At 37.7% G+C, this 14,290-nt stretch overlaps 1 protein-coding gene across 5 annotated transcripts in view; it reads left to right on the top strand.

Moving 5' to 3' along the window:
* Nucleotides 1-14,290, top strand: part of DCDC1 (doublecortin domain containing 1) — a 444,094-nt gene that overhangs the window by 24,309 nt on the left and 405,495 nt on the right. The gene's annotated exons all lie outside the window — the stretch shown is intronic.

Below are 14,290 nucleotides of genomic sequence, written 5' to 3'. Positions count from 1 at the left end.
AGAGCACTTCAGTTTTTTCTATCTATGGGAAGAAAAGTGATGCATGATGCAGTAAACATAAATTATCCCTGGAGTGTGACTTGGACAAGTAGCATAAGGATAATGGCAGTAACGGCAGGGCAGATAGTATTTTCTCTGTGCCAGTCCCCATGCTAAGCACTTAAGCTACATTATATCTACTTAGTTCTCAAAACAACACTGGGAGGAATGCAAGGCAGATAGTATTTTATTTTATTTTATTTTATTTTTTTTATTTTTTTATTTTTAAAGATTTTATTTTTTCCTTTTTCTCCCCAAAGCCCCCCGGTACATAGTTGTGTATTCTTCGTTGTGGGTTCTTCTAGTTGTGGCATATGGGACGCTGCCTCAGCGTGGTCTGATGAGCGGTGCCATGTCCGCACCCAGGATTCGAACCAACGAAACACTGGGCCGCCTGCAGCGGAGCGCGCGAACTTAACCACTTGGCCACGGGGCCAGCCCCAAGGCAGATAGTATTTTAAACATCTCTACTTTACCTATAAGGAAATAAAGACTTGTAGAGGTTAATTAACTTGACCAAGATCACACAGCTGGTAAGTAGAGAAGGTATGGTTTGAACCCAAATGGGTCTAACTATACAACCAGAACTCTTAACTGCTATATCCACTGTACTTCTCTGAAAAACAAAGCAGAGGGGACAGAGGTATTTTTCCTGTGTTTTTTCTCTATTAGAAAATGAAAGAACAAAACAGTGTCTATCAGGTATCGATAAACTATTGGCTGGCTAAATGTGATGCCATAGTCTTTATGTTAAATAGAAAATGTGTACTATAAGAACAGTGAAGAAAATATTCATAATTTAGGGGTCATTTTAATCTCCTTATAGAAATGCGAGATCATATTTATATCTTAGAGCAGTTTGATTGTTTTGTGTGTGTGTCACTAAGTTTAGATGAAAGTAAAAGCTAGACTTTCAGCTGGTCTTTGTTTTGCCTTATTTCTCTGAGCTACAAGTGCATCTTAGCAATGTCTGAGATCATTTACCTCATGAACTACCTAAATGGCTAGATAATTTTTTAGGAAATCATTACTTGATAGGTATATTGTAGAGACATAAGCTACTCATGATTGTGTTCTTCCCAGTATGACAGTGGACAAAAATTTCTGAACAGGGTTTTTAACTTTTCCTTTATACAAATGCCAATGCTAATATAACGTGTATTTGCACATTTTTTGTTTCTTTTAGAATTTATTTTTGCCGATTTTCCTTTTCAAACTGGTAACTACATTCACTTTTTATTCCAACTGTCTTCCGTGCATTTTTGGATTCTTTATTTTTTTCTGTTAGAGCTAACTGTAATTTCTTTTATTCCATTTCTTTCTACTCTTTTCTCATTTTATTTCTTTGATTCGGAGTCTTTTTATCTGGCTTTACTTGTCCTTTTTTTATATGTCAGTCTTTCTTTTCATGTGACACCTTCCTACCGCCTGTTTTTTTATAGTTTGTTTCAATGAGCTTCTTCTATTTCTTTGTCTGAATCCTGACTTCCTTTCTGTCACTGTTGCCTGTTACCATCAACTTTGATTATGATGTACCTAGAAAATGAAGTAACCCTCTTCTTGGCAATTGAATGGAAAGTCAAAGACAATGCCCAGAGGTCTTTTACTTTCATGAAAAAGAAAATGATGAGTTTCAACCTGAAAGGGGTCAAGTTCATAAAGGCTAATGGTTAACTAAGATCCGTTGGTATTAATGCGATTATCAGAGAGAGGCAATTTTCTCTATGAGGAAAGACATTTTCCTGCTGATTGAGGTTAAAACTTCTCTTGTCTCATTCTTGTTTTCTTTGCCCCCTTTCTTCTACTGTCATTGTGATCTTTTTATGAGAAATAATTGTTAAAATATTGTGAATTTGTTGTTCCTTTACTTATATGACTTATACTTTTCTTTACTAATTAACACATTGTACATTTTACAAAATATGCCCACATACATTAAATCCATTCATTGCAACCAAACAGTGATCAGTCACTTTATTCTCGTGTTATTATCTGATGCTATTAATTTCCCCCTTACTATATTTACATTATCCATCCGCCTTTTCTTGTGTTCTTCCCATGTTTTTCCCTCTGTCACTCTACGCAACATTTGTTTGTAGCAGAGTGAAAACTGCTGTGCCAGGATCCTTCCCATAGTAAGAAAACTATCACCAACAGTGAAAATGAGATCAACAGATTGTGCCAAAGAAGGTTTGACTCTCCCATTGTGTGACTTACCATTTGGAGGTCAGATGACTGGAAAAGTCTAGCCTCATTTCTGTGGCTACTTCCAGGAAAGCAGCACCATGAGAAACTTTTCCTACCCAGCTGTAGTCTGATGTATTCCCAGGTGACCTGGAACAGGGCATCCGCCTTTCAGACATGGATGGCAGAGTCAATTATTTACTGTTAACAGGTATCTAAGGGCAGTTCTGCCATATTTATAGAAGGCATCTCCAAATGTCAAGTGGAAGATTTCCAAAGTAAAATTGCATTTTTAACATTAAGAGAATGTTGTAAACAATTAGTATCTCTTTCTGTCACACATATAAAATGTTTTGTTTTGATGATTTTTAACTGATCATCTAAGGATGTAATATCATGATTTTTTTAATAGAAAGTTACAGTATTTTTTATCCTGCTTGCAGCTGAGTATATTACCAACTCTTTAAGTTCCTCTAGGGGGAAGATTATTTTTAGCACATTAAATGAGGACTTAAGTCAGTTTCAGAAGAGAATTACCAGCAGTTTTTTGTTATTGATTGTATGGGTTGCTTTTTCGCAGACAAGTCTTGCTTTCAAGGAGACTAACAGCACCTAATCTGTTCACTTACTTTTTTACGTCATTCTAGTTATCTTGGATATTTGTAATTGGAATGAGTCTTGTACTCTTTTTGAAATGTAAACATTTGGTTGTATTGCCTTTTCTAGGGACAGTTTAAGTTTGGTAACTGTCGTTCCCAGGATGGGCTGTCTGTCCCGCCGTGGAACGGGGTAGAAGGGAGTGAGGGAAAGGTGGCCGTGCTGAGGAAGCAGCGCACCACCGCCTCTGGTTTCTGCCTCCAATGCCCAAAACAAATCACGCTTTCCCTAGTTCATTACTTTTTTCAGACTTTTCCTTCAAGCTTTTAAAAAAATCTCTACAGATCTAAACATTGACATATTATTTCCTTTAAAATGGTAAAAGACAATATTGTTTATTTTTGAAAATGTAAATTTCCTCTGGAAAAGTTGTATGTCATGTGTATAACCTCTCCCAGTTTTAAATTTAAGATGTATCTTATTTTTATTCCTTTGTACTTTTGCACAAGCAGAAGTATTCTTTTCTTTCCTTTGGGTGGAGTGACTTATGCCCCTGATCCCATACCCTGAAGATGGGTCCTTCACAAATTTTAGAAATTGCTCTTCTTGTTTAGAATTTCCTTCTACAAAAGCAAATAAGTTCAGTTTAACAAACAGTGTCTATCTCCTGTAGGGTATGTATGCAGTTTGAACATAATAAATTGGTTAGTATTCAGTCATTGAGTTGCAAATAAATTTGACTTATTATATGTTATAAAATAACCTGAAATTGCTCTACAGTTGGGATGCTCTTACCAATATTTCTACGCCAAACTAGAATTATATTTTCTTTTGGTATGGGAAATAAAATTTGGGAGAGATTGTTCACTTTTATTATTATCACTTTTATTCTTCACTTTTTATGATGTTTAAATCACATTTTACCTAGCAATTGTAGAAAGTTATTTATATCTTTAGAAGTTATTCGTTTCATCAAGTTGAGGAAAAGGGTAGGATGAAGTTTAATGAAATCTTTGTGCTTTGTGCACTCCAGAGGTTTTATGCAAATTTACATTCACCAAACATATGTGGGGTTATTTCTTTCGTTGGTTGCATTCCAGTATTTTAAGCTGGTGATTTATTATTGAATGTACTTAGGGTCATTTTCCTTTACATTTACATTTTCTTATTTGTATTTATTCCAATTAGAGAGTTTAATTACCATTAAAATGGTAATGGGATAAAGATAAGTTTTACAAATGACAATATTTAAAAAAAAGCCATAACTCTTCAGGAAGGTTTAAATGCCATAAGAATATAAAGCGAGGAATATATGCTTGTCAAATATACAGTATAAATAAATAATTTAGATGAAAATGGTTGACTACATTTAACAAAGAGACTACCAAATAATGAGGGGCTAAAGAGTGGTTGTTAGATTTGATGTACTTCATTGTATATTGTAAGTAATTGCTAGCCTTAAAAATTCTATGGCTTCTGTGTAAGAAAAAGAGACATTTTGACAGGCAACACTGGTATGAAGCGACAGCAGGTACAAATTCTTGGCAACTGTCATTATCCTGCTGTTGGATTCACATCCACACTGTGTGATAACTTAGACTTGCTTGTTTGTTGTCAAGCCATGATCTGTCAAAGTAGCCACACTTCCTACTTAGAAATAGAATTGTTAGCCACATGCAGATTCCTGCCATAGAAATCGGAACCAAGGGCCCGGCCCCATGGCCGAGTGGTTAAGTTCGCGTGCTCCACTTCGGTGGCCCCGGGTTTCACCAGTTCGGATCCTGGGCGTGAACATGGCACTGCTCATCAGGTCATGCTGGGGCATTGTCCCACATAGCACTACCAGAGGCACTCAGCTAGAATATACAACTATGTACTGGGGGCGTTTTGGGGAGAAGAAGAGGAAGAAAAAAAAAAAGAAGAAATCTAAACTCCCCAAGAGTGCTTTGTGTTTCTAAAAGGGGCGAAATAAAAATCCCCACATCATTTTATGCTTATGCTGAAATTTCTGGTGAAAGTTTCCCAATTAAGTAAAAGTAGAATTTTTAGAAAATACCATATTAATTTATATTTTAGCCCATTATAAAGTTAATTCAAAATTAGTAAAGATTTTTGAATAAAACTGAAAGTAAAGCAAATGTGATCAGAAAGCTGATTGTATAAGTTAGGCTACTATTCGCAGAAAGTAACAGAAAATTCAACTGTAAGTGACTTTAAAAATGAGGAACAGTCATTGTTTCACATAATGAGCACTTCAGAGGCAGAGCAGTTCTAGGGTTAAATTCAGCGGCTCAGCAGTGTTGTCAGAGAGAGTGGTTCTTTGTATCTTTCCCTGTGCCATCCTCAGGATATTGGCTAGATCCTTGAGTTTGACTCCTCCCAGTGGGAAGTTTGACTCCTCCCACTGTGTACTCATCACCGTCAGTAATTGTAAATTTATAGTACGCGTGACTACTTGTTTAATGTTTCTCTCTTCCACTAGGTAATTATTGTTATTATAGAAGAAGTTTCTAGAAAACGTAAGCACTGAGTTCAGATTAACATTTATTAAATACTTATCGAAAGATGTACAGAAATGGGTAGAGATCTGTTAAGTGAACACCACTGGCAAAAATGCCTGCAGGTAAGAACTGCCGAAGGCAATTTGGTGGGATTATAGCTGAGGGACGTTCCAGGGGGCAATGAGCAGCGCCAGCTGGTACAAGTCCTTACATTGGAGATCGACAAGTATGACTTTATTATGAGTTTTCCTCAAATTACTATAAAGAACCACTAAGATTCACTGATGCTATTAAAGCAAAGGAAATGAGAAGAAAAATTGCTCTTGTCAAAACGAGTCATACCCTTAAATCGTATCATGGTCTGTTTATCTGCTTTTTCTATACTCCTCTTTAAGCATTTTTTTTTATACTTTCAGGCCTCATGTCTTTATTAGTTGTTGCTTTGTGAAGCAAAATTTGTAACTTAGATTTAATGAAAACCACAGAGAGTAAAGCATAATTAAATACTAGCCTGGGATATCAAGGGGGTTATAAATTCCACAATGTGTAAGATCTCTCCCTGATAATCTTTTTGATTATAATAGAAAGCTGATTCATAGATAAGGTGTGGTACCATTTGAGAAAAGGATAAAAGCTTAGTTAATCTCTTACTGTGCCTTCCAGCCTTATCATATCCATTGTATCATATGGAGAAATTGTTTAGAGATTCATTTACTTTAAGTTTTATAGTTTTTAATAAACAGGTAGTTTTTATCCATACTACTTTAAGGTTAATTTTTGACATGTTATACTTCATCTTCCTCTAAGCACACATAAAATCCTTAAATCTTTTGCATAGTTTATTTATATATAGACACAGATACCACATTTGTTCTTTGACATTTTTTAATGAATGAATGAATGAATGAATGATTCAAATTGCTAAAAGAAATAATCTTTTTTTTCAATAGCTGACAATAAACTAACTCAGCAGTAATGTAGTTGATATTTTTTGAAAGAAATGTACCAGAACATTTACATCCAAGTGAACGCCTTCTCCCTCCCCACCCTTAAAATATCTACTTTAGGAAGTAATTTAGTCTAATAATAATGCCACTTCTGAGGGCATTTTTTTTAGTTCCTCTTTGGTTTTGCCATCAGAATCTGTGGCACTTTCTTTTAAATATCCTAAGTGTTGATTGATGGCAAAATTTAATCTTAAGTAGTTAATTTGAATTTTCCATAAAATAAAATATCTGGATTTAAATTTGTTGTAAAAAATGGATAATCAAAACTAGGTCATTCTATAGCTAGTGTTGTAGGCAGGAATTTAATGTGGCCCCAAGATTCCCACTGCCTGGTCTATATGCCTGGTGCAATTCCCTCCTCTGGAGTGTGGGGGGATTGTGAATAGAACAGTGTGAATAATGCAGATGATGAGGTTGTGTTATATGGCAAAGGAAATTTTTGCAGGTGTAGTTAAGGCACATAATCAGCTGTTTTTGAGTTAATCAAATGAGAGATTACCCTGGGTGGATATGACCTAATCAGATCAATTCTTAAGTGAGAGTTTAGAGGTCAGAGACAGAAAGTCAGAGAGGTGATTTCCTGCTGGCCTCAAAGAAGATGATAGTCATTGTGAGTTCTGCCTCGATAAGGAACTAAATTCTGGCAAAACCTGTATGAGCTTGGAAGAAGATCCAGAGCATCAGATGAGACTGCAGCCCCAGCTGAGCTTTGCCCAGACTTCTAACCCATGGAAACTGCAGTAATGAGTAGGTGTTGTTTTAAGCCACTAAATTTGTGGTAATTTGTCTACAGTAATAGAAAACTAATATGGGTAAATAAAAACGTGATAGACAGATATTTTTTAAGAAGGTGTATTTCTAATGTAATGTGATTGATGGTCTTGTATCAACCTAATACAACCTAATACAGTGGATTTTAGTTTTCAGGCTGAAAAAATGCTTTTATACCAGTGGCAAAAGAGTAAATAATACAATGATGAATTAGAATATTTAACAGAAATTGAGGTCTAGCATTTTAGATGGTGGGAAATAATCACTGAGATAGAGTGATTTCAGCTATGAAATCTACCATGGCAGATGTCTGTGCACAGAAAGAAGTACATTCCTATATATGAGGGTAGCATAGAAATCTTACTGAAGAAGGACTATTTGAAGTCTGTATATATATGACTTATTTACAGATAGAATGAAAGATTTACAGTAGAGACATATCATAGACTTCCAGGAGAAAATAATAAGACCGACATAGAAATGTTAAAAAGAAAATCTGTTGTAAAATTAGCCCAGGGCCAGGCCGGTGGCTCAGTGGTTAAGTTGGCATGCTCCACATTGGTGACCCGGGGTTCGCAGGTTTGGATCCCAGGTATGGACCTATGCACCTCTGGTCAAGCCACGCTGTGGCAGGCGTCCCACATGTAAAGTAGGGGAAGATGGGCACAGATGTTAGCTCAGAGCCAGTCTTCCTCAGCAAAAACAAGAGGATTGGTGGCAAATGTTGGCTCAAGGCTAATCTTCCTAAAAAAAAAACAACCCAGAATGTGGTAGAAAGCCTCACTCCTAAAACAGTTGGTTCAGGAATCCACGTGGAATTCCTACACCCTTCATGGAGACTACAGATGAGCAAGTAAATAGAAGTGACCATAGCACTAAACTAAACTCAGTATCAGTCGGGAAGGACAAGTCCAACAAAACTACCATACAACACATTGAATTTTGTAAAAGACAACTATAACAAAATCTAGATTTAAAAGAAAATATGGTGTAAGATTTATATAATTAGTAATTCATAAGAAGCACAGGATGCAAAGCTGCACGCTCATTCAAGGCAGAGTTTTAGAGCTACGTTCCCTGCATAAAACCAGGAGCCCTGAAAGATAAGTGCCCTCATCCTTGAAAAATGGAATAAAAAAGTACTGGTTACCAGCCGAAGGAAGCAGAATGAGTGGATTTGATGTATTCTAAGTTTCTTGCATTGTCTGGAAAATAAGAAATTAGTATTTATATTAAAGTCTAATAAGAAAAAGATTCATATTATAATATCTAGTGTTTCCCTAAAAATAAGGTTAAACAATATATGGCATACAACCTAATAGAAGGGAAAATGAAATAATAAAAATTGTTGTATAATTCAAGAGAAAACAAGAAAAGAATGAAAGGGAACCTAGAAAAGATAGGAAGGACAGAAAACAGGTTGTAAGATTAAAGGCTAAATTCTCCATTAAAAGACAAAGACTGTCTTGGTGAAGGAGATAACTCTGGGAATATGTGTTAAATATAAACAAGCTAAATTCTCAGAAGGCAAAAAATGTCTTTAGGAGGAAGAGAGCTATGCAAAGATACATATAAATCTGGAGAGGAGGGAAGTTCATTTAATAAATCTGAATGTCGTGGGATTTCTAAGAGATTTTGCAGAAGTGGAATAAAGTATCTTTCAAAGAAAAAAAGTTGAGAGAAACAAGAGAAAGAAAGAAAAATAAGGAGACTACATTTATGGTGACAAATACAGTCTGGAATTAGAGCTACGTTAGCTAAAGAGGACTACTGGTTGACTGCCGCTAATACAACTACTTCTTTGCCTGCCCCCCATTGCCCTCCTGTTCTAGATTTCAGTTTCCCTTGTTGTAGCTGTTTTCCTGAACTCTTGAATAGGAACTTCAATTTTCTAACTAAAGGAAAGTAAGGAAGTTTGAGGGTTAATAGGAATAATATTATAGGATGATGGTTAAGTACAGAAATTGTGGAGCCAGACTACCTGGATTTGAATCCTGTCTCTGACACCAGCCTGCTCTGTGACCTTTGGAAAGTTACTTAAGCCCTAAGTTTACTCATCGGTAAAAGTGGGAAAATAATAGAGGGCTATTGGGAAGATTAAATGCAAATATAAGTAAAGGGCTTAGAACAGTGACTGTCACAATAAGTGCTATGTAGGCATTAGCTATTAATATCGTTACTATTATCAATATGGAGGTTATGATATATCATTTATTCCTTGTCTGGCCTGTGGACTGGGTTAGAATTCCTGTAATTGAGCAGGTAAGGGCTAAAAGCGGTGGAGCTGGTCAAGGAAGACTCCTTGGAACTCTGCCTACAACCTGAGCTGCTTCAGGGTCCAGATGACTTAGTACAGAATAGGGCTCTCCCCACCTCTGCACTGTTCTGGCGGCCTAAGTGCTGGAATCTGGGAACACTACGAGGCAGCACCTTCATATGGACCTCTTTGTTCTTGTGATTGGCAGTGGAAGCAGTGAGGTGGTGACACAAAATAGCTGTGACTCTCACCAACAGATTTTTATAGGGACTTCAGAGGCACTTTTAGGAATTCATAATTCACCACTTTGGGGACTTTCTGAAAATAAATGGGGAAGATTTTGAGGGGGGAATAAAGTCCTGTATTATTATGATGGGATTATCGCACTGGCAGTTATTTGCTCACCCTGATGGTTGGCATCAAGGAGGACAACCCTACCATGCAAACCGCATCCCTTTGGGCCAACGTTGAAACACACCATTGGGCCAGATGGTCCAGAGATTGGGCTTACAGTCTCAATATGACATTCTTGTGTTTCTCCGTGATTAGAAGTGAATGACTAATATTAAAATAATCAGAAGAATCAGAACAGCCTTTGAGTAGTTGTTAAATTTAAATGCATTTGGTAGTATTTCAATTATGCACTGTATTTTAGTGAGTACTTTTCAATGAGTCAATATAAGTGTCTCTGCTTGTCACAGTCTGCTAGCTAGGTCATACAAGCCACCTGCCAGTTGTGTTTTCCTCTTCAGGGAGGCATTTGAGAGCCTGTCTTACTCTAACTGCTCTATACCTTATTATCCTGCTGTCCTACCCATAGTTTTTTGGACAACTGGTGAGTACTTCCCTATTCATTGGCTTGCCAGAGGCTTATGAGCTTGCCTAGCTTTCGAGTTCTACCCAACAGGGGTGCCCTATACTGGGTAGTGATGGAATTAAACTTTGGGGGGAATTGAGTGTATGTTGTACAGACAGAGTCTACAGAAGGTAGTGTGGTATAGAAATGGGTAGACACACAGGGAAGTTAGCAGAAACCATGAGGGAGAGAAAGGGAGGACAGAGGTGGGTTGGGCAATAATGATGTAGGAAGAAGAAGCAGGTAGACACAGGAGAGATGAGGTTGCCGAGTCAAAAAACGTGGCAGTCTACTAGAGTCGTTGTTAAGTCAGTAGTATATCCTGGAGGGCAGTGAATGGACTTCTAAATCTCTTTCTGCCCTGCTGGAGTGGTTTTATTTCCTTTCACAACTTTCCGGGTAATAAGCTTCATCACCTGAAACCCAAATGCCTGTCTGTTCCTCGAAAGCTGAATGATCGTAACACCCACATTCCCAGCATTAATTTAACAAGCCAAGTGTGTAGGTTTAATTCCCATGTGGGACAAGGTAGTTTTGCAAGCTCTGTGATCATCCTCTCATACACCCAACAACTAGAAAACACATCAATTGTTATAAGAGAGAAGAATGCAATAGTGTGTAAGAACTAGTGTAAACCTGTCATCAGTGTTGATAAAATAAATCAAAGCTGAAGACTACTAATGGTGGGCCAATAGTGACTTTTTAACATGAAAACTACCCATTCTCCCCTTATAGACATAAGTGACTACAGAAAAGCAGGTAATAAATAAATATATGGTAGAACCATATAGTTTAATTTAATTCTTTTTACCATTTACCAGGTAAATTTTGTATAATTTGTTGTCCTAACTCTACCATAATCATATGGAGTTGGGAGAGGTGGGGATGGAGAGTTCCCCAAAAGAATGTTAGTGCTGTTACCAGAAGACAAGAGGAAGGTATGCCAGCAGACAAAAACAATAGATAACCCCTATATGACTAGGTGGAGGAAGGCAAAATATACTTGATAAAATATTACATTCCAGTAAAATCTGTAAAGACTACAACAACCTGAAAAATGGTTGTAAAACAGTGTTAAGTAAAAAAGGCAAAGTATTGAATTAAAGGTATGATATGGCCAAAACTTTGGAATATAGAAAAATAATAACCTTCTGCTTCGTGGTGGTGGGATAATGAATTATTACATAAAATCATTAGTATATTTGTAGAAATATTTGACAGTAAACAAAGTGCATTCATTAAAAAGACACTCCATTCTGCACTTAAGTAGAGAATTCCTTTTCTTTTTTTACATGAGAATTCGCTTTCCATGAAACTGTGTGTGGGCCCTGGAGAGTGTCTATGTGACCTGCAGGTCTTCCCTCCTGGCCATGTGCTGCTCTTCCCCAGCTTGAAGAGCCTGGTGACCATTTGGGCTCCTTTGCTGTTGCTATGAAAACGCTGCTGCTGTGACGTGACCCCTGCCACATGCCACCACTCACCACTGCTGTCAAAATCTGAGCAGCTTGTTGAAGACCATTTATTGAAGAGACTTTCCTTTCTCCATTGTGTGTTCTTGGCTCCTCTGTAAAATATGAGCTGTCCGTAGATGTGTGGTTTTATTTCTGGGCTCTCAATTCTGTTCCATCGATCTGCATGTCTGTTTTTCTGCCAGTGCCATGCTGTTTTGATTACTGGAGTTTTGTAGTATAATAAATGGTGGGCAAACTGGACAGCCACATGCAAAAGAATGAAAGTACACTATTATTTTACACCATACACAAAAATTAACTCAAAATAAAGACTTGAATGTAAGGCCTGAAACCATAAAACTCTTAGAAGAATATATAGGCAGTACACTCTTTGACATTGGTCTTAGCAGAATCTTTTCAAATACCATGTCTACTCAGGCAACGGAAACAAAAGAAAAATAAGTGGAACTACATCAGACTAAAAAGATTCTACACGGCAAAGGAAATCATCAACAAATTAAAAAGACAACCCACGAACTGGGAGAAAATATTTGCAAATCATATATCTGACTAGGGGCTAATTTCCAAAATATATAAAGAACTCATACAACTCAACAACAACAACAACAAAAAAACAACCTGATCAAAAAAAACAGGCAGAGGATATGAACAGACATTTTTCCAAAAAAGATATACAGATGCCCAACAGGCACATGAGAAGATGTTCAACATCACTAATTATTAGGGAAATTCAAATCAAAACTACAATGAAATATCACCTCACACCCATGAGGATGGCTATAATTAACAAGAGAAGAGATAATAAGTGTTGGAGAGGATATGGAGAAAAGGAACCCTCATACACTGCTGGTGGGAATGCAAACTGGTACAGCCAGTGTGGAAAACAGTATGGAGAGTTCTCAAAAAATTAAAAATAGAAATACCATATAATCCAGCTATCCCACTACTAGGTACTTATTCAAAGAACATGAAATCAACAATTCAAAGAGATTTGTGCACCCCTATGTTCATTGCAGCATTATTCACAGTAGCCAAGATGTCGAAGCAACCTAAGTGCCCATCGATGGATGAATGGATAAAGAAGATGTGGTGTGGAATATGACTCAGCCATAAAAAAGATAAAATTGTAACTTTTGTGATAACATGGATGTACCTTGAGGGTATAATGCTAAGTGAAATAAGTCAGAGAGACAAATACCATATGATTTCACTCATATGTGGAAGATAAACAAACATATAGATAAGGAGAAGAGATCAGTGGTTACCGAGGGGAAGCGGGTGGAGGGTAGGTGAAAGGGATAAAGGGGCACGTGTGTGTGGTGATGGATACAAACTAGATTATTGGTAGTAACCACGATGCAGTCTATACAGAAACTGAAATATAATAATGTACACCTGAAATTTATACACTGTTATAAGCCAATATGACCTCAATTAAAAAAATAATCTGAGAAGTTCAGGTGGTCTGAAGGGAGTTCCTACCTCTGCCGGAGCTAAAGCCCAATGATAGATGCTGTTTGCCACAGTTTTGAAGCTGGGTGGATCCTCAGAGGGTAGGGGAGGCCACTCCTCTCCTGGGTGCTGTGCGCAGGCCAGGGCAGACTTGGGTAGAAACATGTGATGACAACAACAACAAAAACAAAATATGCCTGCTTGGATCTCAGTGTTTTAGCACCAGTGACCGTGTCAACTCTCGGTTACACATCCATTCTCCCTGTGACTACCTTTCATTCTTTCAGAGGAAGTAATCAACCATTTTGCACATTTGTGAACATGTAGAGGGCAGGCCAGAAGAAATAATTGCGGCTACAATGACATTTGTGGATGAGAAAAATTTGGAGGAGGGCCTGTCTGTGCTGAGCTTTCCTCACTAAGCCTACTTTATTTTTCAGTTGGGTGGGTGAGGAGGTTATATCATGGATGGATAAGAGCTATTGAGGACTGGGAAACTGGAAAGAGGCCGATTTGGAAGCTGACTGTCCTCTAAGCCTGATCGTCACACAGCTCGATATTCTCAAATATGATGAGCCTTTCGTTTTATTATACCAGCAAACTCTGTACGCAGTCTGTCTTCCTAACATGGTCTTTACAGATCGTCCGTCCCCTGTTCAAACATCATAGTTCATCTTATGGAATTAAAACAAAAGACAGACGACCCCTAAAAGAGAACGCCAAAATGGACACTTTGTGGCTAACTGGGACCTGGAGTCCAGCAGCTGTGCCAGGTCCGAGGTGCAGTCAGTACTCTGTTCTCAGAAAACATGCAGCTTGTACCTGAAACTGAGTGTTCCTTCCTGAGGGACGGCCAGAAGGCTGATAGAGCTGATTTTAGACCACCGGTGTCTACAAGGGAACCAAAGAATCTGAGGGCTCTCCAAACAACGCCTGTGGTCTACAGGGTTTTGCCTCTGTGAGGTCTGCCCTCCCCGGAGCATACTTTTGATTTGTTCCAAAGGCTGCGCTGCATCTCCCTGGTTTGTGATATAAAGCATTCCTAACTAAATCCTTGTGTTCCAGATATTTTTGTTGACAATCGCAATACTACTCCTGTAGCTTGAGTTCCAGGTAGGGTGACCAACTGTCCCAGTTTGCCTGAGACTGAGGGG

This window comes from Equus caballus, chromosome 7, assembly GCF_041296265.1.
Source record: "Equus caballus isolate H_3958 breed thoroughbred chromosome 7, TB-T2T, whole genome shotgun sequence".
NCBI lineage: Eukaryota > Metazoa > Chordata > Mammalia > Perissodactyla > Equidae > Equus > Equus caballus.
This window is presented reverse-complemented; position numbering and strand designations above follow the sequence as displayed.